The sequence below is a fragment of the Microtus pennsylvanicus genome, chromosome 6 (genome assembly GCF_037038515.1).
Source record: "Microtus pennsylvanicus isolate mMicPen1 chromosome 6, mMicPen1.hap1, whole genome shotgun sequence".
NCBI lineage: Eukaryota > Metazoa > Chordata > Mammalia > Rodentia > Cricetidae > Microtus > Microtus pennsylvanicus.
The window spans coordinates 110,557,189-110,584,903 of NC_134584.1; the positions used below are offsets into that span (position 1 = coordinate 110,557,189).

Below are 27,715 nucleotides of genomic sequence, written 5' to 3' on the forward strand. Positions count from 1 at the left end.
ACCCTTTTGGATTCTGCAGAAAGCTGTCCTGGAAGACATCGGGGTGCTCTACCTTGGAACAGAATGGTAAAGCTTTGTGAAAACCTTCCAAATCCCACATCACAGGGTTACTTATGAAACTAACCCCAGTGTCATATTTGACCCTGCTGGGGCTCCCGAAGGGAGCTGAGGAGCTGAGTGCAGACTAAGCCCAACCTTTAGAACCTCAGGAAGGGTCCAAGGATAACTCAGCTCCACCTACTAAAACTTCTGGACCCAGGACTTTTACTGCAAGATCTGCCTGTCCACAGCAGGCAGTCACCGAGGCCATAGGATTCGGCTGATGAGAACTGAGAGGTGCCCTAAAAAAAATACAGGGTTTTGAGGCTTCATTCATAATTTTTAAATGCTGATTCCATGCTTAAATGGCCACATTTTTAATAAGCTGTACTGAATAAAAGGTCATAGTAAAGCTAATACTGTTGTACTTTTAGACATGGTCAGTAGAAAACTTTATCAAACTTCATTTAAAACGTTATAAAATGGTGTGTATCTATTGAACGACCTTGTTCTAAAACCTCTGCCTACCTGCCTTTCGCCTTCAGACGGGAGGGGCAGAGAGTAGTCTCCTTGTTTGTCTGAAGCACCACCCACTCCCAAGCATCTACTTTTAACTGGCCTGGGTCACATCAATATCCCAAAACACCCTCACCAAATTTAAAACAAAACAAAAAAAAAAGTGGGGTCAAACCAGTTCAGGAAAGTGGCATGTCCTTTCTCCAAGATGCTATCCATTGGTTTTAAGCCCTATGGCTAGGTTCTAAAACATACTGGAAAGTTGTTGATGTGGGCTTAAAGAGACGATTACCCACGATAAAGCCAGGCTTGGACGCTACCCTGATCTCTTACTATCAAGAGCAGAATGGTCTGCCTGAAGTGCCCTCCCTAAAATGCCCTGTAGGACACAGAAAACTGAGAAATGTGAGCGCTTTCTCTCTCTCTCTCTCTCTCTCTCTCTCTCTCTCTCTCTCTCTCTCTCTCTCTCACTCACTCACACACACACACACACACACACACACACTCCCTCCCTCTTTCCCTCCCTCCCTCCCAGGGACCGCACAGAAGAGGCCCCTTTCTTATTAGGCCGATCCTATTCTATCACAAGGGATCACAAGGCCAGTCTCATTTCTTTATGTAAATGAACGTTTTAGTCACCTCCTCCAAGAAGAACAGCAGCACGTTGGGCCCATCCTGTAGTGCACACAATTACAGCCATTTGCAATCCGGCAGCAGGATTAACACAGGAATGTGCTCTGCAACTTTGGAGGGGGGCTAGGAAGATGGGGTTCTCCCCAGTTGGCCCACCCAAAGCCCTGAGACTCTTCCACATCTAGGAGAGTCAGAAATTCCAAGTTGCTACGGCTCAGGACTCTAAAGGGGTGGGAGGAGGGGGGGTGGGGGGGTGGGGGGAACAGGGGCCAGCAGTGGGCGGGAGGGCGGAGGGAAAGCTTGCATTAGGGGCACTGGCCCTCCTGGCGCTTTGATCCCCTCCGTCCCAGAGCCGGTCGCTAGGAGAAACCAACTTCTCTCCTTGGGTTAATCAAAACCAAATTACTCAGGAATGTGGCAGGACAGGTCTGAGCTTCCAGGTCCCTTTGTCTTTGAGGATTTAAAAATGAAAAAAAAAATTAAAGAAGAATTGTAAAGCAGATGGCAGCGGTTTACCCAATAGGTAGAGTGAAGGGGTCTGAGGAAGGATTCTGCTCCATCTTCTGTCCTCAGAAAGACACCCACAAACTTCCTGAAGTTTGTTCTTTCTATAATGACATTATTTCTGTAGATTAATTCCAAAGGTCAGAGAAAATTTCCATTTATCCTTAAGGCCCCAACTAAAAGACCTAACATCATAAGTTCTCAAATACAAATAAAAAATACAAGGAGGCCGGAGAGAGGGCTCAGGAGTTAAGAGTGCATACTGCTCTAGCAGGGGACCCAAGTTCAGTCCCCAGCACCCACATGTGGGTGGCTCACAACTGTTCCAGCTCCAGGGAGATCCCACACAATCTCTGGCCTCTGAGGGCACCTGCCTCTCACACACGTGGAGAGAGTGAGAACTTCACAGAATTTAAAATAAATCTTTAAAAAAAAAAAAACAAGAGTTAAGTGAGTGACACATATCACGACCTGATTGTTAAAAGCAGAGTAGGTGAGGCGTGGTAGCGTACAGCTTTAATCTCAGGACTCAGCAAGCTCAAGGGTAAGCAAAACCTCATCTCTGGGAGTTCAAGACCAGTCAGGTCTATCTACGTGGTAAGTTCCAGGTCAGCAGGAGATACCCTGCCTCAAAAACAAACAAACAAACAAAAACAACAACAACAACATAATAATAATAATAAAGACAAAAATCCACATAAAGTGAATAAAACTACTTATCCCCAAAAACAAAGTCTAGGGCAGTTCTCAGCATAGGGTTCCTCCTGCACATGCTGAATTTCTCCTAGCTGTATCAGAAAAATAATTTTCTTCCTAGAATGATCTCCCTGAGTATCATCAGACTCTCTCGCTCAACTGTTGTCCAAAAAGCTTAGGAGTCCATGACCCACAATTGAGCAAGCTGGGTGTGCTGGCCAGGCCTGCGGCAGTGATATAGAAAGACAGAGATGAAAGGAACCTGGGCTAGAGCTGTATGAAGGCCTCGCACCCCCTCCCACAGGCTCACAACTTCGGTAGGACCTGACACTCCTTAAGATGAGGGGCCTGCACTCCAGATCCCTGGATACCCTAAAATGCAGCACCCTAGTGCAGATCATCAGGGACCCCCCACCAGCAGAAGTACGAATGCCTCCAGCAACAAAACCCCTATCTGTACCCCCTCCCCCCAAAAAGATAAACAGCATTACCAGTTAAGCTACAGAGCCTGAACTCAAAAGATAAAGGGTAGCCAGCACACAGCCAGAACTACCAGCTGGCCATAAATCGTGCCTGGCCCCAGGCATACAGTTATCTGGGAGGTTGCACTAAAGTAACTTTTAGAATACTCTTCACCTTATCTGGAGGCCCAGTCAAAGGCACATACATCACCCGCTTAGATCTCAGCCATTAGCATTGCATTTAGACTTTCCAAAACAAGACCATCCCAGTAGGCCTTTCCCAATTTCCAGGCACAGCTGTGGACTTTCGCCCCCTTGACTAACAAAATTAGTCTGTGTGGTGTCAGAAGATCCCTTAGTGTCTTTTCCCTCCTTCAGGGCCTGGCGGTGCTCCCTGGGAGGAGCATGCATTAGGGCAGCCAAGGCCCCACCACGTGGAGAAGGTGGAGGGAAGTAAAGACAAGAAGGGAGGAGGAAGAGAGGGGAGAGGGAGGAAGGAGGGGAGGAGGAGACTCTGACTCCTAAACTGCAGAAAATGACTTGCCGATCCTGGAAGGACTGGAGTCAACAGAAATGTCCAACATGCTATGGGCCAAGACCGGAAATGCAGCCAGTCCCAGGAAATGTGGAGAGGAGGATGTCCTGCTGACATCACAGGTTGTAGCAAACAGGTATTTTAACTTAGTCCCACCTGTTGATGCTTCCGCCCGGAGATTGATGTTGTCTGCATCCACTGAGCAGCCTGCCACATACCAGGATGTTACCTCCTCAAACTCTAGCTCACCACCATGCCCTAAAAGGAAAAGCTACTGAGCTTCGGATGCTAAAAAGACACCATGAAATTAAGCCCACAGAACCATCTGATTATCAGATGGGTCAAATCACAAGCTCTGGGGGCCCGCTCAGCTGGCATGCTACTATTCAGACATGGCAGCGGCGGTGCAGTACTTGGCGGGAGATGCCAAAGACTGCCACCTCTTCATCCTGGAGAAACAAACTATCTTGTTGTCCTCAGCTAGGGGACGGTTTACCTCCCCAGGCCATTCCTAGAGACAAATCTGATGGCCATGTCAGCAGGAGAGAGAGCTACTGACATCAAGTGGCCACAAAGAAGCCACTTGAGTTAAGGATGCTACACACGCTTAGGTATTTATATGTAAATAGCGCCAAGACAAAAATGTTCACCTTAAGTGCCCCCTACCAGGAATTACCCACCCACAAATATCAATAGGAAACGTGGCCTGAGGTACACTCCTATTTCCCAGGGATGGGAACAAAAGGGGACATCCTTTTGGAACAGACTCTCACCAGGACTCTGAATTAGTAAGCTGTCATTGTTTAAATATGGCGAAATGGAAATAATCATAAAAGCTCTAATTGTCACTAAAGACTGAGTAGCAAAGACTGACAGAACCAAGCACCTGTATTTCAAGGTAGCTGGTAAAGCAGCCGAGAGCTCAGCACTATGGTTGTGGGACCCTTCTTCAGGCCACAGGCTGCCTCGCACCACTGGAACGCCCAGTTTGCCACACTGGACCACGTGGTTCCCATGACAGACGGCCCTGCAGTGAAGATGCTGTGATCAGGTCAGCTGGTTCGGGAAGAGGACAAACTAGAAGGCGGAAGACAGGAAGAGCTCAGGGCTGAAAGAGATCAGGCCAGTCAGGCTGGGAGGCCTAGCAAGAGAGGGGCTGGGGGGGGGGGCACATGATAATTAACTCAGCAAGTTGATAGTATTTGCATATAAATGTCTCTACAAATCACTACAAACAAGCCAGGACAAGTCAGGCCTATTAGCATATATAAGCCAGCACAGGAAGGCCTCTCTAGGTGGGTCATGGAGTGGGCTGCTCACTTAGGGGGCCTCCTGCCAGGCTTGGTGGGGGGGGTGGGGGGTGGAAGGCACGTGGGGAAGATGGGAGGGGGAGGGTACTGGTTCTAAGGCAGAGACCTTAGGGCCCCAGGACACTTTCAGGATGCCAAAAGGAGGAGGCTTATTCACAGCCAATAAGCAAAGAGTGAAAGAAATTGGGCACCTTCATAACCCTCTAACAGGGGCTGGTGAACGGAAAAGTGGCTGAGGCCATCCGCAGGGAAGAAACAGATGAATGGAGACTAACATCTGATGGGGGTGAATGGAGACTAACATCTGGATGGGGGTGCCTCCATTTGCTAAGCTCTTGTCTTCGACGTTACTGAACTTGAGGTGTAGGTATGAGCTCACACCCTCTGACACATAAAATAAGGGAGACTTAAAGAAGTTGAGGAGTCAGTTCACAAAAATCACACCGGAAAAGGCCCCAGCGCTGGGCCTAGCAAAGGGCCTCCACAGTGGGGTCAGGAAGACCAGCGGTGGCATGGAGTGAATGGGCTTCCAGAAATGCAGGCCCTCTGACCCATGGAACCCAGCTGAACAACTGGGTCCATATGTGAGGGGCTCTGATCATACATGTCTCCGTTTTCCTGGGTCATTATTTTGTAAATGATAAATAAAAATGAAAGAGGACACTCCTCCTTCCTGATCTTGGTTGTCGATTTGACTACTATACCTGGAATCAACTTGCAGGAGTGCTGGTCACTCCTATAAGGGGTTTTCTTGATTATTTGAAGCAGGAAGGCCCACCCTATGCCTGGGTGGCACCTTCTGGAAGAAAGCAGCTTGTTTTCTGTCTGCTTGCACTCACTCTCACAGGCCAAATTATGGATCCCATAGATCTGGACTCCACCAGTATCTTAAGAAACTTCTTTGGGGTTCCGACACAGACAAAAGCCATGCACCTCTCCAGGAATCCTCCAGGCCCTAGGTGCCGTATTAGAAGTGCTGAGACATCCAGTCATGGACTGAACAATTGGACAACCAGGTTCTTGGCCTCCCCAGCAGGAGACAGCCATTGTTAGACTATCCAGTCCACATCCAATAAGCCAGTCTAATAAATCCCCTTTCAATACAGATACTCATTCTATCCACTCTGTTCCTTTGGAGAACCTGACCCATACAGATCTTCCTTTAAAGACCTACAAGTTCTCTGTATCCCCCAAAGTTATTTGTAGGCTTAATAACTCTCGAAGGAAAACCAGTTTCCACTTTCTCTCTGAAAAAGGCACCAGGGTAGGGAGGTGGGGTCGTCCTGTTTGTTTACCTCACTTTAATTCTGGAGTCAAGGTCTAACTACTAGTCTTGACCTCCTGATCCTCCTACCTCAGCCCTCCCAGAACACTGGGATTATAGGCATGTGGCACATTCAGCTTATCTGCAACTATATATACCCTCAGAGTGGGCAGAACACTATCTTACAAAAAGAGTAAGCAAAGCCGGGTTCCGATCACACACCAATAACCCCAGCAATAACTGTCATCAGGTTAAAGTAGCAGCACACAGGAGCCTGGCAAAAGTCAGTGCTCTGGGAGTGACACCCACCCCCACCACGCAAGGCTTTCTTCCTTACGTGTCCAGAAGCTGACACTATCACGAGGATGCAAATATTCCACGGAGATGGTAGGGCTGATACAAGGAAAGCCAAATCCACTTCCCCAAAGCAGCCAAATGTGCATTAAGAACCAAGGCCCTGAGCCAGAGAGCATTTTAGGAAGCAGGTCTCGAAACAGCACAAGCGGCTTCTTACACTGTCTCTTGAGCAGTTAAGAAAAACTGTTTAAAAACAAGAACAACAACAACAACAACATAAAGTTGCTGAGGGGCATTTAAAAAAAATAAAAAATGAAAGTCCAGATGTCCTTTCCCCCATTTCCTCTGGCCAGGGCATAGCAGAAGTCATCTAAAGTAGGCCACTTAGAGAGAGACTAGAAGTATGGGGAACAAGGGAGCTCGTGTCCACACGGACAGTGTGAACTCCTGGAAGGGCGTTTTTTCAGACACCAAAAGGGAGACTTGCATCGGAACGGGCACTTATAGGACTCAGGAAGGGGCCTGGGGCTGAAACCAGCTATCAAATTAAGACCTGGATCTTCTCTGTGCTGGGCTAATCTGACTTCAGCCCCTCTGATCAGGAAGGTCCAGTGAGAGTCAGGCAGTCGCCTTTGAACTGGAATTTCAACAGTGAAAAACCCCCAGCAAGCCGGTGACTGAAGTGTAGGCAGACACCAGTTTATCCAAAAATATAGCTTGGTCAATGCTCTCAGAAGAATGAGTCTCCAATCCCGCTGGCTGGAGTCAGGAACAAGCAACGAAGAAATCAGCCAAGTTACCCCCATTGCTCACTAACAGTAAGGCTCGTCAGACAATAAGAACCACTGACAAGGCCCACTCCCAATCTGTCCAAACCGACCACAATCATCCTCAAGATCACCCCACGCATTCAACCCCCTCCCAATTCACACCAGCCCCTGCTTGCAGAAGCACCCAGATAGAGGTCTGTGGCTCAAGGCACTGGCAGGACAATGCATAACATCAGTTGCAGATGGAAAAACCCACCCCCTACCTGGGAGAGGTGGTACAGGCCTCTAACCTCAGCACCTGGTTTGTGAGGCAGAGGCAGGAGGATCTTTGAGAGCAGCCTGGTTCTTGACAACCACAGCTGTTACAGAAAGAAACTCTGTCATGGAAGAAAGAAAACACACACACACACACACAAATAACAATAACAACAAAAACCCACCTCCTTTGCATTTGGCTCAACTGAGCCAATTTTCTCACTTTCACTTAAAGATTTCCTAGCAATAACTTCACATACCCCAGAAATCCCTAACTCTTGCCCCAAAAGACCCATTTAAGATCAGATTCAAGAAATTCACTTCAGAGGGCAGATGGCTTTTTAAGACCTTGATGGGATTCCCTTTCTCCTTGCTACAGCCTCAGTATCAAACCAGTGGGAATCAGAAGGGGCAGGCGGTAGGAAGGTAGTCAACTGTCTGGCCTGTCTCAAGTCTCCTTTCTCTGGAAGCCTCAGACCTGACCTTAGGTGGGGGGGTGGGGGGGAAGGGATGCAGTTAAAAACCACAGCAGCTCTTCTCAGGAGGCAGGGAAGGTAGGATTTCTCTAGAGAAGCATGTTACACACACAGGCACACACACACACGCACGCGCACACACACACACCACATTAATCCTCTTGTTGACAGGCCTATATGGTGGGAAGGGAGAATGGCTCACCCAAAAGGCAAATAAAGCTTCAGGTATTTCACTAAGGGTCCTGTGTTGGGTTAAAACAACACAATACAATTCTTGATGTGCGACCGAGCCGATCTGCCAGCTCATGCACTCTGTCTGCTCCCGTTCTGAATTGCATCTTTATCCTTGCAAAAGCAAGAAGCTCGAGGAATCAGGAGTGAAAGAAAGGCAGAAAACACCCAAAGGAGGAAATTTATAAAAACAAGGGCTTTAACAAATCGGCAGCCGGGGCCACTTTAGAGGGCACAGAACTCTTTAGAAACACTCCTGTCATCGCTACCTTGGTAGGGCTTATCCTCAGTCCTCACTACCCTGCTCTGTGACCCGAAGGATGAAAACCAGGATAGGAAGAAGGGGGGACCTCTACGTCACTGCCTCTGAAGCCTTAACACAACGTTGCTGTCCGTCAACTGAAGCTAGGCCTTGCCTTCCCAGAGTCCCTGGCTCCTGTGTCTCTAACAGTCATTTGCCACATACAAAAAATAAAAATGAAAACCAAAACAGTCCTCTAACATCTGACTGTCAATTCCTGAGAACCGTCTGGCAATCAACTTTAAATCATACAGATAATAAATCTGACAGTTGTTGATTTGATAGTTTTGCTCCTTAATCTGGAATTGAAAGCAGCTTGCCAAGGACCCAAGCTTCTCCTCTGCCTGCGCCTCTCCCTCCAGGCAGTTTGAGGAAACCTTAGCTTCCGTGTGTCTGTTTTCTCAGTTTCAGTGGCTTCATAATGCAGGCCACTGTGCTCAGGACAGAACCAGTACCTTTAGGACCTTACCGCGCCTCGCTCTTGCGGAGGAATCCCTGGCTTGGATTCCATTAAATCGGGCTGCTTACTTTCCTGACCACAGTCCTTTAACTCAGGGAGAAAGGACTGGCGAGTCACAGCTATGCTGTGATTCCTAACAATAACCATTACAACCAAATCCTCAGACCAGAGCATGTGGACGACCCGATGAAGTTTGAGATAATGGAATCTGCCTTACTGTTGTGTTTGGATGGAACGGCCTCCATACCGGGTAATTACAACAGCCTTGGGAACCCGAGGAGGCCAACAGGCCCAAACAGTACAGAAATAGGCCAGCCTAACAGCGAGCAACCATTTTAATCACAAATGAAAGCATAAACCACAGCACAGACTGTACTGCTTGAGGTTGCTACAGCGAGCATCAGGTGCAGTATTCTAGCAGGGCTGGCCAGCCGGGAGGCGGGGCTAAGACAAGCTTCCTGAGACCAGACTCCCTATGGCCTCCTCGCAGGAAAGACTCATGGCCTTAGGTTGGGAAGCAAGCTAGGAACTCTGCCAGGCACCAGGGGCAGACAGCAAGCAGGAACAGCAATTCCACACATTTTGAGAAAACACTGCTTAGTCACTTAAATATTTACTTTTAAAGATGAAACTTTTGCAAGTCCCCAGGAAAGCTAAGTTTCCTAGGAAAGAGTCTGCTATGGGCTCCAAGTCCTCACACTATCACCCCCAAAGCCTCAAGAGATGCTAAATAAGGAACAGTTCCTATATACACGTACACGTGTACATACACACACACACCAGCAATAAGGACACAGTCCCTGGACACCACAAGTGATCAAACCTTTCCCTTTAGTTCCTTTAAGAACCAGTCAAACCTCCATCAGCAGGAGCAGACTGCTCACTTCCACCACTCTGCACTCTAGTGGAACCCACCCCCTTCGGGTTGCCCAAAGCTGGCCAAGCCAGTCCTGGGAGAGAGTAAGAGCCACCACTTTTAAGTCCTAACGGTGAAGGCTGAAATCTCGCTTGTTTTAGCTCCTTGACACTAGGAAGTCCAACTGGCACGAAGTTTACATGGCGGTTAAATCCAGTCCCAAAATGGCAAGAAAGCACTTTGCTGTCCAGCCAGGACGAGCCAAACAGGAGGCGGCCTGGCAGCGCCGTTTGACTTGGGCCCTGCCTTTCCTCCATCCTTCCTCAGCATTCCCTCGTGCAAAGAAACCAAAATTAATGTTTCAGGTGGTTGGCGGGTACAGCTCATTGTTTTTGCTGTTTTCGGACTCCTTGTCAATCAAAACAGTTTTCAGATGTGGAGCACAGGATTCCATCCCAGAGTAAGTACCCTACTGGGTGGGGGTGCGGAGGGAGACGACTGGCCCATGCCATAGAGACAGAAGGTCTGCAAGGCACTTGATTCCTGGCCATTCCAAAAGGACCCGCTTTCAACGTGTACAAGTGCTTGCTTCTGCCACCGACCCCGTGTTGTTAAATAACACTCGTGTAATTAAATAAAAGGCAGAGTGTGACCCCCAGCCCATTCTGAGAGCCACTTTACATGTCTTCTGAAAGCCATACTGGAAATCAAATGCAGACAATCTCTTTTGTCCTGTGACTTAGGAAAGAAAGCGGGGGGGGGGGGGGGGGGGGGAGATTGTCTGTGTGCTCTTGGCCTTCATGGCTGCACACTCTCTGTAAGGGGGGGCCTTCCAAAACCCCTCAAAACTAGATGAACGTAATTACAGGTGTGCAAACACCCAGGCATTCGCCTCTCTCCAAAGCCCTCGTTCTTGAAATCCTTAAATGATGAAGATTCTTGGTCTCCAGACCCCTCATAGCCCACCTCTGTTCCCCGTTCCCTATGTCTGCAATTTAGAATCTCAGGCTGCCAGTGGACGCTGTGATAACAAGAAACAGGCTCTCAGTTCCCTGCAGCAGCCTGTTACCTCAGAGGGTCTCTGCTTTCCTATGTAATGCAGTCTGGGCCACGGCACTCCAGTCCAGCCCAGTGGAACTCGTGATTTTTAGGGTTTCCCTTGAAACCTATCCAGAAACCACAGTCATTAAAAGAACATGAAGGTTTGACACCTCCTGAATTTAGGAATGAGGGGACTCCAGGGGCCAACTCTACAAACTTGCACCTGCTGCTTGATGGCAAAGAAAGTTACCCCCAGCAAGGGTGAGCTTCAAATTAGACTCTATTTATTTAGTGACTCGTCTCCGAGGATCTCAAGGCATTAAATAGAGTAAGATGAAGATGACGTGTAACTTTCTCACTATCTCTCTCCGGAGGTTTAAGTCTGTTTGCCTTGCTGTGTCTGGGTACGTTCGGCCAAGCAGGCCCTACTTGGCCACAGCCTGAAGAAGAGGCCTTCCCTGGGTTCCAGATGGGAAGTCTATACTCTCTGTGGTTCTGTCAATGGCTTCAAGCGAGTTGTCAAAGGCTGCTGAATGACACAGATGCAAAGGGTGGAGGTGCCCTCCTGGATTCACCTGGTTATGGGTTGCCTTTAAGGCAGTTTAACATACCGCGGACGCCTGTATCAGGCTGCTCAAACTTCCTTTGAGTGTGCCACGTATGGGCCGTGGGCTTTCCCCTGAGGGCAGGAGTCCCACCATCATTACATAGATACGTACCAGACAGAAAGGGCTGTTTTCCAGGGGGCATGCTACTCTCTAAACCTACAAAATGATTTTTGGGTAGGCATTTTTTTTTTCTTGTTGCTAGCCTAACTTGGACATCTCTCCCCCGACTGGGTAAAAATCTTACCTCTTCCTTCGTTTACCTCCCCCCCCCCCCCCAATGCTGCACGGGCTCTGGCAGAAGAACAAACTGAAATTAGAGGGCCGCCAAGATGATCTCCATAGGTCCCCTCCACCTCTATACTGATTCTCTCTTTAATCACTCCCTAAACAGGCGCATTCTTCACATTGCTGCAAACTGACCAGCGATTTCTAACTCTCTCCCTCTCCCTCTCTCTGGCTGAAGGGGTGTGTTTTAGACGAAAGAACCCAAAGTTCTCAGTAGCACCAGTACCCCAAGTATTAGGAAGGCTTGAACAAATCCAAAAACAGAAGGAGGAGGAGGAGGAGGTCAGAGAGGAAAGCGAGAGAGGATACAAGAAGGAACGTACTCCCGTGCCCAGCGGGCTCTAGTCACTCTCTCCCCAGGTAGGTTCCCACTGGAGTCTAGGAGTTCAAGTGCATCCAGCCTGCCCTTCCCCCACATGCCCCAGGAGAATGGGAAGTTCAGCCAAGACTCGCAGCACCTGCCTCCAGCGCTAGGCCGGCTGCGAGCCGCGCGGCGGGGGAGGGAGGCTGCACTCACCTGGCACACAAAGCCTCCGTACACCTCGGGAGGAAGGAGGCACTCGGAGGTCCGGGGGCCACCACTCCGGCCTGCGCGACAACAACAGGAGATTCCAGCGGCAGCGGAGCCCCGAACTTACCCACCCCAGGCGGCATTCTCCCCACCTCCCGCTGCCCCCCGGGCTCGGCGGTGGCGCAGGCTAGGAGCGAGGGGCCTGGCGGCAGGGGCGGGGCGCTCATGGTGGCGGCCCGGGCTGGCGATCTTCGGGCTGCCCGGGGAGGGAGGTCCCCCAGGCGCGGCGGGGATTCACCCACGGGGCGCGGCGCTGCGTCCCGGTCCCCGTCCCGGCCTGCCCGCCTCTCTCCTCCTCCTGCGCCGCCCGCCCGCCCGGAATCGCTTTATGTAAATGAAGCTCAACTCGCAGTTTGCAGCGCGCACCGCCCGAGGAAGGGGGGCGGGCGGGGCGGGGGGCCTTCGGGGATCCACATTACACAGCAACAAAGCGGAAGGTTAATTTGAAACTCACAGCCCCGCAGCCTCTCGGCTCCCCGGGCAAAGCCTGACATCTACAGTCGCGCTGGGCGCAGGCCGGACTGCTCACAGTGGCCGCGCCCGCGCGCCTGCGGGGACCTGGGGACATAACACACGGAACAGGGCCGGGTCTACTGGGCCTTGGCTCCCAACACCGGCCGTGGAGGCAGGCTGGGCCGCACTCGCCTGGGGACAGGAGTCTTGGCTGCCCTGGCCTACACCAACCCGGGAACCGGCCCGGCAGGAACAAAGCCGCGTCCCCGCGAGGCACTGACCGCACCGCTCATCAAAAGTCAAAGGCCGGCCTGGAAGGAACCGATGCGCCTCAGCCACCAAAAAAAAAAAAAAAAAAGGAAAAGAAGAGAAGCAGTTGGGGCCTCCGAACCCTGATCCATCAGTCTCTGGGCCCTGTCCACGTCAGAGCCAGGCCACTCTAACAGGGGACATTAGCCAATGTGGACAGGAATTTATTTGAAACACACACCCATCCTATTAACTGCTTCACAGAGAACTTCTGTTTTTCAGCTGCAGAAACTTGCGAAAACATCCCCCACTCTCCACTGAGAGTTTAAGGACAGTTTTTGAGGAGAGGGGAGAAAAGGAGAAGAGAAGAAGAAATGCCTAGAAAAGGACAAGCAGTTTGCAGCCACCCGATTTAAGGAAGGAGACCTCCCTTAAAAAGCTTCACGGCTTTTCAGAGAGGGCAAGAAAGGTGCCCGTCTCAGGGAGGTTCTACCACCAGGATCAAACCGAACAGGGCCACTTCAGCTGGTCAAAGCAACTGCTGGGCACTTCGAGGTTCCCCTAGGTTCACCTTTTACATTCTATTATGTAAAGGCGGGCCCCTTGAAATCTCACCGGAAGTCTCCAGTCCTCTCAGACAGCATTCCACCCTCCTCCTAAATCTAGTCTTCATTCTCAACACAGAAAGAAAGACACCTGCTTTTTCTCTTTCTGAAAACCAGCCACCCAGGCTGCCCCTGCAGCCGCGAGTCTTTTCCTACGGCACAATAATGAACCATGCAAGTGTTAGAAATATAATAAGCTCACCAGGCGAAGAGCAGAATGTATGGAATCGTATTTGCATTAAGCACGCGTTAACAGGGAGGAAAAGGGGGATGCTTGGTTGGTGAAAACTACCGTGTCTCTGTGTAGAGAGCATTTTTTGGTACAATAGAATTCGGGTTCAAATCGATGTAATACCTAACCTGTTGGGTGCAGACTAACGCCCCTCCCCCCGTCTATATTTTAGTACAAAAAAGAGATTGCAATTTCCCCCCCTAAGCTAGGGCCTTGGAAGAAAGGAACTGCCTCTAGGGAATCAAGTCGATTAGGGACAAAGAAGGGCAGAGGCCAAATTTAGTCAAACTTGGAGTGGGGGGTAGGGGGGCGCCTGCAGAGAACAGAAAGGAGGGTGGGTGGAGGATGGATGGTTCTGTGAACCAGAGTACGGCCACTGTGGGGCTATTCCAGACTGCCTGACCTCGGGCTCAAGAACAGGTGGTGTTTTCAAAACACACGGTTATTTATATTAGCCACATGAGTCAGGAACACCTTAAAGAAAACCAATTAATAATTTAATTGAAAAAGTGAGTATGAATAATACATGAAGATGATGATGCTAGCAGCAAGGCAAGCAAGGTGGCCCCTCCACTCAGAGATGCTCTTTGGGAAAACCAGAGGTTCCAGACCCTCACGCCTCACCTGGAAGCAACCCCATGGGCCTAGTTGATGAAGTAAAGACAACAGGAAAATGTTTCTGCTCCTGGAAAATGGAATTCTGCAGCTTTCTCTTGAGTTTTATTCATGGGACCACCTCAGAATCTCCTAATTTGGTGAGTATGGGGGGGGGGGGTAGGATACACATAAATGAAACTGGAGAAACCACAAGACAAGATCTAAAGCCATCTGAGCCGCGGAAGAGGGGCCAGCAGAGGGGCTTCTGCCCTGATTCTGCCAGTGTCCCAGGCCCTGGTGACAGGCCTTCTACACCTAAGGAGCCTGACAAGTAGCAAGGAGGGTGGCCCTGGTCCCTTTCCTTTATCTTAATCCTGCAGTAGCTACACGCACGTGAGGCCTACTCAAGCCTGTCTTTGTTCCAGACAAACACTTCACAGGTAAAGCCATGGGAAGGTAGCCTTCAGCCTGTAGACCATGGTGAATATGGTGGGCTGCATAAAAGCTGGGGTGCTACCTTGGGGACAACTCATTGTCATCCATAACCAAAATAAGACCTCTTCAGAGGGAATTTGCAAAGCACACTCTGGCATATGGAACCGTCGGTTTCTCAGAAATCCATGTTGCAAATTCTGTACCCAAGCTCAGGACAGGGCCGCTGCCTGCCCAGCACAGACAGCCTGATGCTCTCGGGCTCCATCCTGAACACGATCACAAATGGAGCCACCTCAGAAAAGGCTGTCCTTCACCAGTCCTCACAGTTCTCTGTCCCCAGGCCTGTCCCATCTAGAGAGCCCAGTTGGTGACAGTCAAAGGATAAATATTTCAAAATAAACCAGGGAACCGCTAGCCCTTCTCTTCTCCTCCCCTTACCCAATCTCCAAGCCAGAGGTCTGCCCACTACTGCTTAGCTGGCTGATGAATTGCAATTCTCCAACCCAGCCAAACCTGCTCCCTGCCACCCCCAGACTCACACGCTAAGGTTCTATCCTTTCACTTCGGCAAAGCTGAATATGATCCCTGACTGAAGATACAGAGGAGGTCAGCATTCCAGCCCCCCCCCCCGGCTTCAGAGCACAGCTGGGTTTACATAGACGTGTGTAATTCTTCCAGATCATTCTATGTTTAATAAATGATGTGCCCACATTGATTTTAAAACTTGTGCTTAAATGATCTTGAGGCTTTAACCTGGGATGGAGGACAGAGACACACACAGACATGTCCCCCAGTTACATACAAATGCATTTGGAACTGAATTTTGCTCCAAGGTCTGAGCTCACCCCACCAATAAGAGGAGGTAGTTTTATTTGGGGGCCAGGTACCTGCTGGGGGCCCCAGGCCTCCTGGGGATGATACAGACTACAGACCAGCCTCCAGACAGCACAGCTCAGAAAGGGTGGTGTGCCAGGAGGGCCTACTCAGACATTGTTTCACATTTCTCTGACAGGAACCTCAGGGCCTTCAAGTATCACTGCAGTGCTAATTCCATAGATTAATTTTTACCCCATCATAGACGTAATGTTATCGGGCTTATTTACCTACCCTTCCCAACCCGCCTCCTAAACCTTTCAATCATATACGCAAGAAAGATACAAATGAGTCATCTGCCTTTAAATCTGTGATTCAAAAGAGTTTTCCCAAAATAATTTTAAGTGGCAAAGCCCAAGTCTCAAGGAAGCAAAATTACAGAAGTTGCCTTAAAACCATCCTAAATGTTAGGCAAATAGGTCACCACGGTCTCTTTCTTTCTTTCTTTTTTGGAAACAAAAATATTTTTTTTTCTGAAAGGGCAAAGAGAATTTGCCATGCAAGACTTTTATACCCAGGGGAATTTTTACATTTGCTTTTCTAAACCTTGAAAATGAGAATTTTAATGACGAAGCAGACAGACGCTTAAAGGCAACATCACAGTCCAGGGTTTACATGCTAAGGAGAGAGGGGCGCTTTGTTTGGGCCATGGGGGGGAAAAAAGAGGTGGACTTCCCATTTTGTCCCTGAGCCATCCCCCAGCTGTCTGACACATCCCTTCACAGTGGCCAGCAAACCACTGAATTCTTGGAGGGGACTGAGGTCGGGGTAGAAGAAAGGAAACAGGAAACAGGAGAGGAAAAGAAAAGGGACAGGGGATATTGTCTGTTTATATAAATCCTACAAAAAAAAAAAAACTCAACCAGTAGCAATTCCACCATGCACACCAAGCAGTTTCCACTCGAGTTTAAACACTGCGTTCTGTGAGACTCTCAACCGTCCATCTCAGACGGTGTTTCTTTTTAATGAGTAATTTCACGTAATTTCTATTCTCCCTTAGTCAATGGTCACTTTTAAGTAGTGGACAGGATACCAGAAGACAAACAAAAGATGACCCTTTCACGCTTTACCCCGAGGAATGCTAGAATCCCATTTTTCCCATCTTTTCAGTGCAGTTCATTTTGTTGGAAATCTGTGCTAATCTGACTTCACAGTAGTCCCCCCACCCCAACCCCCAGCTGAAATTTCACATATTCTCCGAGTCAGCCAGTGTTTTAGAATGTGGGTTTCTATTGAGGCTGCTCCAATCGCCAGTGAGGCCTACGGTGAAATGAGCTTCACGCTGTTCCGTTTGTCTCTCTGCGGACAAATAGAAACTGTGAAATTTAAAGAATGGATAAAAAAAAATCTAAAACAAAGAGGTTAAAAAAATAGGACAAATGTTTTTGCTTTTGTGTCTCCCTGCAGCAATTGTTTGAGGAAGCCTGCATTGACAATAACCATGAGCAGGCCATCTAAAGACGATGCGCTCACAAGGGGACTCCTTGCCTGCTCCCTTTGGTCTGAGAGAAAAAGTACCTTAGCTCCGTTCTCCAGGAACAAAAGGCCGGGGCCATGGAAGGGGGGAGAGGTTACTGGGCTTTCACGGGGAGCCAAGTGTCAGAGCTGGTTCATTTTTCACCCTTCTTAGTTAGGAAGCAGCTCAGGGAACTTCCTGGTGATGACTCCTTTCCCTTCTCTATTATTGCTAAACCTAAGAGGATAAAATAATAACATACATATATATATGTATATATGAGTGTATGTGCATACACACATATGTACTTTAAAAAAAAAACAAACTAAAACCCACCATCCCAGAAAGGCCTCTGGGGCCTACATGAGTCTACTTCTCACCTTCCCTCTCCCCATCCTTTCTTTTCTTTTTGGAAGGGGGATCCAGTTGTAGACCGGATGAAAAGAGAGACAGTGACATGTTTAGTAACATCAGACTGGCCTTTATCATTCCAAAAAGATAGGGGCATTATGGGGTGAGGGCAGCAAGGAATAGGGATAGGAGGTTCTGGGGGCCAGGCCTGAAAACAATTTCTTTTCGCACAGCATGAAGTCAGATAATAATGCCAATTTCACATTCACAACTGAATCTAAATCTCAAAATCATCACTGAACGTTGCTAGTGGTTTTCTGTTTGTTTACTTGGGGGTTTAGGTTTCTGTGTGTGTGTGAGTGTGTGTGTGTGTGTGTGTGTTGTTTTATTTTGTTCTTTTTTTAGGGGTTGTCCTAGAGAACTGGAAAGTAAGGATGTATTAACCCAGACAAGGTGTGGCAGGGGCCAGGGGAGGTGGTGCCACCAGGAAAGGAAGCTGGGATGAATCACTGCAGGCCATAGAAATACTGGGGCAAGTGGATGGAGCAGTGTTTAACCAGATTAACACGCTGGAAGTGTCTTCCCAGGCAGGAGGAAAAACCTAGGCCAAAGCGAAGACATTCGACCCCCAAGCCAGACCTGACTGCTCAGAGAACACCACCCACCCCCCTTCCCAAAGCAGGCCCAGGGCTCTGACCAAACAGCAAGGTCAGAGGGAGGGATGAGAAGGCCTTGCAAAGAAGCACAATAAACACTCAAATATGAACGGAAATGACATCAGCCAAGTGAAGGACCTGTTTACTGCAGATCAAAACAAAACAAACTTCCAAACCTTTTGTGTACACAAGAGAACTCTATAAAAAGCCTTGCTAAATGTCACTAGGGTCTACACATCGGCATCCCAATAAGAAAACACATGACTGTTCCGGGGCGGGGAGGGGGAGGGAAGGAAGAGGGAGGTAGGATAGAGCAACCTCAGCTAGGGCCAAGCCAGTTGCTGGTTACCCCCTCTACCGAGCCTTAATATTTATTGGTGTTTATAATCTGAAAGCCATGCTCTATGTTTCACTTAATACAAGGCCAGACAGCGTTGTCTAATGAGGCAGCATTACAATCAGCTTGTAATGCTGGATTTTTAATGCTGCCAAGGATTCTGTTACATAATAATATGAAAAACAGAAGCTGAGAGGGGGGCCACAGTGACAGGACCTCCCTAGTGCCACTCGCCTGGCTCCCCTCGCCTCTGCCCACCACCACTTTCTGATTTGAAATCAACTCTCCATCCCCACACAGGAGGTCGATATGGAAACCAAGAGGTTTTCTTGAGAAATTCACACTTTTCATTTTTTTGTAGTCTGGTATCCCAAGTTCTATGTCAAGAGTCTGAATTCTAGTTTATCTGGGGTGAGAGGTCTAAAAATGAAAATTATTTCTTCTTGAAGGTGGGGGCAAGAGCTGAAGAGACAAAGAAGAGAGAGAAGGGGATGGCTTATGTTTAAGCAAATCAAGGCATTTAAAAAAATAAAAATAAAATCACAGAAGGAGCAAGAACTAGCGGGGAGGGGGGGCGGGGGGGGAGGTGGAGCTGGCCGCCCATATTCATTGCTGCTGTTCTCGGCTTACACTGGTGTAATTTAAAAGCATACATACAGCCGCGTTGCTTCTCCCTGTAATACCCCAAGACTGTAAATCTATAACCACTGCAATGATTTAGAGATTAAAAACATGATAACATATTGTGTAACTGCAGACCACAGAACCCTTGCCAACTCTCCTCCAAGATAAAGGGGGGGAAATACAGAAAATGCGTTGCTTGCAGGGATCTTCCTAAACTCAGAAGATTTCAATGAAAGGACCCATACACTAGACAACCTCAAAAGGGTGAGGGATTCTGTATGAAGCCAGAAAAGAGAGGGTAAAAGGGGGGGACGGGAGGAGGGCTAGCTCTATGTGGGATTCTTTCCCTTGTACTAACAAATTACAACCTAAACATGCCTTTTCCTTTCTCTCCTCCTTCTCTGTTTTAATGGTTTGCTGTAACTGGAATGACTGGTCTTCTGCACTGTCTTGCATATTCAAAACTGCTTTTGTAACAGCATCTGGAGACCCCACCTTATTTGCCTGCACTCAATGGGTTGGGTTTTTTCCCTCCCCCTCCTCCCTGGGTTTTGTTTTGGATTCGGTTTTGTAGGTTTTCTGGTGTCACTGGGAGCCCATCTAGGCAGTCGAAGGCCCTGATGCCTTTAAGCTACTGAGCTATCACCTGAGAGGGAAGCACAATTTGTAATGTGGCAGGAGGAGCCTAAAACACACACACACACAAGCATGCACGCACACACTAAAATCAAAGCAGCTGTAGGGGTTTTGGCCTCCGAGCAGCTGACCTGACCCCATTCTGTATATTCTTTTATTTCCCCATTGCAGGATTCCTGCACCTTGGGTCAGATTAACACTCAATGTGACCCTGAGGAGGAAGGCAGTCACCAAGCCCTGAAAAACTGTTCCATATTTAATGGGGGGTACAAATACGTTCAGAAACACCACACACACACACAATCTGTCCGGACAACCAGGCCATAAGACCAGCTCCTGCCCAGCTTTCTCAGTCTATACCACTAAGACCCTAAACTCTCCCTGTGTCCCCCACCATATCTTCATGCCTACAGCTCTAACCACCAACGTACACATACACAAACACTCCTTTGGAGACTTTATGTTTAAAAAGCCCACAGATCTGAATCGCCTCCTCTCTGGACCAGAGCAGGGCAGTTTATTCAGAGAAATCAATAGGAAAGAGCATTTGCAAATATTTATATAAGCCCAGTGTGTTTCAGCATTAAGTAATTAAAAACTAAAACCCAGGGAGGGGGGAAGGGAGGAGACACACAGACAAGAGGAAGGCTGCTGGCCTCCACGCTTTCCTGCCCACACCTCATCTCCCCAAACCACAATCCTTTCAAAAATGACTTCATGTACACTTTTTGCGAAATCCTGTTCCGAACCATTTTCAAGACTATTTCAAAATAATCTCCAAATATGGATTCACCCACCACCATTCAGGCTGACTGTAAGATAGCTGTCTTCTGTTCTCTCTCTCTCTCTCTCTCTCTCTCTCTCTCTCTCTCTCTCTCTCTCTGTCTCTCTCTCACTCACTCACACACACACACACACACACACACACACACGCGTGAGCGTGCCACTCTGGCTTTTGATATTGCTTCAATCTCCAATGTTTTACTCTTTTATATTCCTACCTCTACTTGTACTAGTTTAAAAAATCGAAGAGAACATCACAAGAAGAGGAAGACTGAAGCCCTGATTCGATAACCCAATACCCACCCGGGAAGTCCTGAGCTGGTGCCTACTTCCCTCCAACTCAGGAGGATACACTTTGGGGACTCAGCATTTGAAATCCTCACACGTAAACAAATACACACACATACATACATTCAGTAAAATAAAGGGGTTATAACATGAGCCACTATGGAGTGAATTTCCCTTATATTGTTCCAGAACCTGAGCAGTAAATTCTGGTTATTCTGCCCTAAATCTGTTGGAAGAAACCACCCAAGACACTGGAGCACGCACACTGCAGGTATTGTAAAAAATTACAGTAAATGTAGGTACAACATTGCAGCACATGGCTCTATTGATTATTCACATTGGTCAGTCTCTCCTCCACCATTTCCCAAGCTTCTTTCCCAGGACCTCCGAAAAAGTTGGCCAGGAACTAGTCATACACCCAAAACAGGTAGAAAAGATTATATATATATATATATATATATATATATATATATATATATATATATATATATAAAATAGAAAAACATAATAAATCCTCAAAGACCTCAAAGGGCTTGAGCCTTTCTTAAAACTCCAAAGTGAATGTATGTTCTGTAATCTGCACTAGAGCCACAATATGACATATTCTTCAAAGGTATTTAACGAGCCCCCTTTCAAAAGTCACCAACAGAAGGCCAGAAAATGGCAATCAGTTTCCTCCTTCCATATAGTCCTTAGTAATTTTTAGTAATTGAAACCAATAAAAATTGGCATATTTCCCCTACTACAAAGTAATGAGGGGGAAAAGTTAAGAATGGGTGATTTTGGAAGCACTCATAACCATAGTCGAATTTGCCACAGTTGAAGGAATTGCACATTTCACAAAAGTCAGGTTTTGAGCAACAGATTGACACACAAAGTAAAAAAAAAAACAAAAAAAACCCCAAAAAACACAGTATTTTAATAGCCCCAAACACAATTCAATTGCACTGCATAAAACACTCTTAGACCTACCCTCCAACTGACATGCAAAAGATTCTATACATTAAAATGTATATCGTAAAATTAGGAACGTGCTTTTTTGCATCTAGTGGAGTGGGGCAAGGGGTGAGGGGTGAGAGTGGGGAACCGAACGTAAACAATCCCAGTTTCGCAGAGAGAAAGAGAGAGAGAGAGAGAGAGAGAGAGAGAGAGAGAGAGAGAGAGAGAGAGAGAGAGGAGGAGAGGAAAAAAAAAAAGAAAGTCCTCCGATCCGATGTTTGCCTCCAACTCAGCTGGCCGAGGAGGCCGGCAAAGCTGGCTCCGGCCCTGGCCGGCAGCGCGGCCCCGACCCCCGGGAGCCCCTAGTGTCCAGAGCGCAGCCCCTTTGCGCGTTCCTGGCGCTGCTCACCCGGCCGGGCAGAGAGCGCCCAGGTAGAGCTCGGCGCGGCCGCCTCGCCCCCTCCCGAACCCTGGACTACCACCGAGCTCCGCGGCCCCCGGAGCGGCCCCGCGAGGAAGGCAGGCGCCCGGCCGGCGGGGTTGCTCCGGGCCGGGAGCGCGCTCCGCCCAGGGCCCCGGCACCGATCGGGGTGGGGCGCAATAGGAGGGGGGGCACGCTGCACCGGGACCCCCACCCCCGCCAGTCGCCGCCTTTGTCTGGCCGCGGGGACCCGGGGCCGCGCGCCTCCTCCACCCGGGCCCCGCACCCCGGCTGGCCCTGCCCTGCCCGGCGGCGCCTCCAAAGTCCCCGCGCGGGCCTCGCCCCGGGCGCCTCCACCCTCCCGGGGGTCGCCGGCGGCTGCGCGGGGGCCGCGGAGGAGGGGGCGGCCCGGGTTTGGCGGCGGCGGGAGGAGGAGGAGGAAGAAAAGAGAAAGAGAAAGTTTGGCGCAGGGGGCAGGCGAGCGGGACGCGGCGAGCGAGCAGGGCACGGGCACGGGGAGCGCGGGCGGCGGCGGCCGGGCGCGGGAGCCGGGAGGGGGCAGGACGAGCCCCATGCAAAGCAGCCCGGGCGCCCCGAGGAGCCCCGCGTCCGGGCGGCGGCGGGAGGAGGAGGAGCAGGCGGCGGCGGCGGGAAGAGGAGGAAAAAAAAGAGGGAAAAGTTGCCACTTACGCGGTTGCTCCTCCGGCGGCGGCGGCTGCAGCGGTGCTGCTGGCGGCGGCGGCGGCGGCGGGAGCTGGCGGCGCTTTTAATCCCGAAAAGAGGCGCTCGGGCCGCGGAGCCCATCAAGGCAGCAGCGGCGGCTGGCGGGGGGCGGCGGCGGAGGACGCGCTGCTGGCGGCGGCGGCGGCGGAGCTGGAGCGCGCTCGGCGGAGCCCGGGGCGGGAGGCGGCCGCAGCCGGGGAGCCGGAGCCGCCGCCGCCGCTGCCGCCGAGCAGCATGGTTGGCGGGGAGTTTACAGCCCCCGGAGCGGGCAGGGGCCACGGAGGAGAAGCGGCGGCGGCGGCGGCAGCGGCTCTAGGCTGTAATTGGGATGCAAAGCAGGCGGCGGCGGCGGCGGCTGCGGCCGGGAGGAGGAGGAGGAGGAGGCGGCGGCGGCGGCGGCTGCAGCGGTCGGAGGGGACGCGCTGGAAGTGGGAGCTGATGAGTGAAAAGAAAAAAAAGTCTTTGGATCTTTATTCTGCTAATTAGTTTCCTGCAAAAAATGGCTGTGATTAATTCAGTGCGCATGTGCTTCATTACCCAGGCACGACGGGAAGGGCTAATTAGCCACCTTCTGGATCAATAAGATTCAGCAAAAAAGAAAAGGGGGAGGTGGAGGGAGGCAGAGGGGAGGAAGGGAGGAAAAAAAACCAGGGGAAAGTGATGAGCAGGGCAAGGAGAGCAGGAAGAGAGGATAGGAGAAAAGCCTAGGCAGAGGAGAGAGGCACCAAAAGTTTATGCATGTATTAAAAACACATACACACACACACACACACACACACACACCAGCACACACACACGCACACACACACACACTACCGTGAAGTGAAATGCGAAGCAACAATAGAGACCTGGCTAAGATTTTTTTTTAAGATTTTTTTTTCTTTTCATTTCTTTTTCTCCTTTTTTCTTTTCTTTCTGCTATAAAATGCAACAATGCTTAAATTAAGTAGGAAAAGAGCATCTTCAAGCGGGGGGGGGGCAATAGTGACACGGGACAGCATAAATCAGAGGTTTAAGAGAAAGACCAGGGGCTTGGAATGGAGGCCGCTTTAAATTGCAAATCAGAGATTTAAAAAAAAACGGAGAAAAATTAACTCTCCTTAAATCAGAGGATGAAGGAAGAAAACATGGGAAAAACTTTAACACGTACCCTAGGTTAGACAAAAATCTGTACGTTCAATTTATATCCTGCCATAGATGCAGTCAGCATCGTCTGCTTCCTCAGGACAGAGGAGGGGGGTGGGTAGGATTAGAAGAAATGAAAGGAGAAAAGTGAGTCAGAACTGGAAGGGGGTCGAGTTTAAGGAAAGGAAAAGTTGCCTTCGAAAAGAAGTCCAACTTTCCACCTTTCTGGGCTTATGGAGAAAAAGTAAAATCAATTTTCCCGTGTAAAGCCTGGGAAGCAGATGTTTTTAAAACACAGGAAGCTATTTTGCCATCAAAAGCAGGGATGTAATAAAGGCAGCGAAAAATAATTTCAGACGAAATTCATAAAGAAGAAAGAAAGCCTATATGTTTAAGTAGTGAGGAAAGGTCTAGAGTGTAGAAAGAGGGAAATTACACACCCCATCCCTAATGGGGGGGGAAATCTTACAGCCACCTCCAAGAGTTTGGAGCAGTCTTGAAGCCAAAGGGCTTGAAATGAGAGGATGGATTTCAGATAAAGACTAGGCACAGCGCATCCCACCAGAGCCCAAAGGAGATCCCTGGAATCAAAGACAGCAGCCAGGGACCCTGCTACTCTACAGATTCCCAGTACATCAAAGCCATCACTTAGGCTGGGGTATGGTACCTCCAAAAAGCAAGCAAATAAATGCAGGAAGAACAAGAGTCTCTCTCTCTCTCTCTCTCTCTCTCTCTCTCTCTCTCTCTCTCTCTCTCTCTCTCATCGTGGTTTCAGCGCACCACTGCTACTGACTACTGCATATATTTTTTTTAATGACAAGCATGTATTTATGTAAGTTCTCCAAGAGAACTAGTGCCATTGAAATTACACTGTCTGTGATGAAATAAAATGCAATCTACACTTTTAACTGACTTGCAAACAAGCCAGGTAGGGAGAGAGCTCGCTAAAACTTATTTTTCTTGGGGGTAATTTTTTTTTGCCCCAGCCTACCAAGATTATTCATCTAAGAAGGAATTTGGGGATTAATCGGGAAATCTGTTTGATTAGAAAGTAATTCTTCATTTTGAGAGATTTTTTCCAATGCTCTTAAGACCATGCAGCGTCTTAGCCAAGACGAGAGGGAGAAAACTGGTTTAGGATTTTGCAGTTACCTCATCTAATCCTTCTGAATTCACCCTGGGAATAATGCTGTTTTATTTAGGCGGGGCACCGGGGGGGGGGGAGAAAAAGAAAATACATTTAGAAAAATCAGGGGTTTCCTCTCTCTGAGCCAAATCTGGGTTGCCAGTCAAAGTTTTCCTGGCCGCCTTTCCATGCGGGACAGCTGATCAATAAAGCCAAGTCCAGCCTAGCTTGCTACAGGTTTCGCCAGTCAGTGCTTGCAAAACCTTTGTCATTTTCTAAAAATAAAAAAGCTAAAAGTTATTGTAGAAGAAGGGGCTTTTTTTTGTCCCCTGCACAATGTGTCTTTTGTGAGGTTAATACCATTCTGGGCTCTCGATAGCCCTGGACAATGGGGACTCTCCAGGAGCGTGTGAAGACCCTGGCTTTTTTCTTTCTGGCCTTTCTCCCCCCCCCCTCTTTTTTTAGGGGAAGGATGAAACATTCCTACAGTCCAAATACAACCTCTGCTTTGATTAAATAAATATTTATCTTTATTGTAGCCATTGTATATTTTTACCTTCAGTTTGTCTGGTTTCTGATTATTATTTTAAAATTTTCATTGGCAACAGTTAATCTTTTTTTTTCTTTCAGTTCAAAATACAGGTCAGTGTAAAATGTAGCTGACTGAGGGAAGACTGGTAAATTCTGAATTTTTCCATAATACATCAGGTAAGGAAAACTGATCAGCCCTTGAGGAATATGTTTGCTTCCTATTTCTCTGTCTTCATGAATCTTCATAAATCTGTTAGTTTGTTTTTTTGGAGATGCAGCAAAATTAAATTTCTCCTTGTAGATGTTGAAAAACCACTTAAATGCCATATGTTTATTTTCTTTGAAAATGTAAATAGAAGAAGTGAACTTGTAGCCTGTTGTTTCTTATATTTTAAAAAAATGTGTGAAGAAAGTCCCTATTTGGGGAAAAATTCTGGATATTAATCTATTTCATGTTGCAGTTATAGGGAAATGTCAGCTTAATCTTGTAAGTACTTATGCTAATTTTACTGGGAGAATTCGTTCTAAAGAAAAGTAACAACCTTGTGTGGTTCAATAATGCTTTAGATGATAATCCAGCATCTATATGGATTGTTTTACATACAAAATCGGGAGAGGGAGCAGAAAATCCAGAATCTAAATCCTTTATTTACTGGCAAGAAGGCAGAAAATTTTAGACCAACCTGTTTTTTTAAGGCATTTTACAGTGGGGAGGGGAAGTGGAATGTAGTCTAAACACTGCATTGCTAGCTACGGGTTTTTTTTCTTGCCTCTCTCTCTCTCTCTCTCTCTCAAATGAATGGCTATAACAAAGGTATATGCATAAAAGGGTACATAAATATACATTTGAATGACTTCAGATGCCTTTTCATCTGTGTGTGTGCACACAAATATACAAGGTGTGCACAAATGCAGGTGTTGTACAGAGCTGTTCAGGGGCTTCCCCTTGCTGGGAGATTTATGTTTCCAGGTCTGTTTGAAGCCATTTCTTTGCAAATATAACATAGCAATGTTGCTTTAATGAAGAGGATGTAGATGCTGACTTTGAGTCTGAATCTGTTCCCCTACAGTTTTCAGAGTAGGAGGCTGTGTTAGCTATTATTTGGTCCAAGGGCTAAATATGCAATGGCCAATGTTAGGAGGAAAGAGAGTGCGGGGGGGGGGGGTTGCTAGAATATTTCTTTTAAAAAGAACCTAGCTTTGGGTCTCAAGAACCCCCCCCCCAATCAGGGTGACTGGAGACACAGAAACAAAAAAGGAGAGGGTATTGAAACCCAGTGTGGAATCAGGGGAGGTTGAAAGGATGCATCTCTGAACATCTCTAGCTCAAGATGTAAGGGAAGGGTTGAAGAGCGAAGAATGTTTGGTCTCTTTTTAAATGTGTATTGTTATTCTACGTCTATTGTATGTACATGTTGCCGTCTTTTCATTTGCCACGACAACATATGGATTCCATAAATACAGACATGCCGAAGTGCATCTGTCTGAGTAGTTAACACGATCCAAACATCCCTCTTCATTCCGCTAACTCCGATCCTCCTTAGGCTCCTTGGCAGCGCTTGTGTCCAAGATCCCAGCGTCCCTTACCCTCACCCTTTTGTGGGACTTCCTTTTGTGATCTCTGCACCGGATTCAAGGTGTAAAGCTGGGGAGGCAGATTGCTAGCAAAGCAGCAGCCAGAGTCGCAGCCACCCGTCTCGGGCCTCTGAGCTTGCGGGGAGGAAAGAGTTAAGTTGCCAGAGCCCAGGGAAGGGGCTGTGCTCATCCCTGAGCGAGGTGCAGCCACCGGCAGCTGTGATTTAGGGGTCAAGTCCGAGATCACCTTTCTCCTGCCTCTGGAAATGGCAGAAGATGGGGAGGGGGGCTGGAAACACAGGAGAGAGCAGCATGCACGTGCTGTGGCGCTCCATCCATTCCCTCCCCTGGTCCCAGTCCACCCCTTGACCCCCAGTCAAACCGGACAGATCTCTTTGACTCCTGGGGTTGCCGGGTGTAGTTCTGACTACCCCTAGTCACTCCTTCAATAGCCCTCCCTTACTATGAACCCCGTGTTCTGGAGTCTTAAACACCAGATCTGAAAGTTTGTCCTCAGTGTGCCAGGGAATACGAAGCCAACGTAGGTCAAAACTTCCTTCTCCTTTGCAGAAGGCTGGGATGCTCCTAGCA

General features: G+C 48.6%; 1 protein-coding gene across 2 annotated transcripts in view; it reads right to left on the bottom strand.

Moving 5' to 3' along the window:
* Zfhx3 (zinc finger homeobox 3) overlaps positions 1-22,814 on the bottom strand; it is a 245,418-nt gene extending 222,604 nt beyond the window's left edge. Inside the window, exon 1 of one of the 2 annotated variants that reach the window (XM_075977387.1) lies at positions 22,735-22,814. The gene's annotated coding sequence lies outside the window, so the exon portion shown is untranslated. Of the gene's footprint in view, positions 1-12,055; positions 12,422-22,734 lie in introns of those variants that run through there. The other variant, XM_075977386.1, reaches the window with a different exon arrangement.
* Between the last annotated feature and the right edge of the window lie 4,901 nt (positions 22,815-27,715).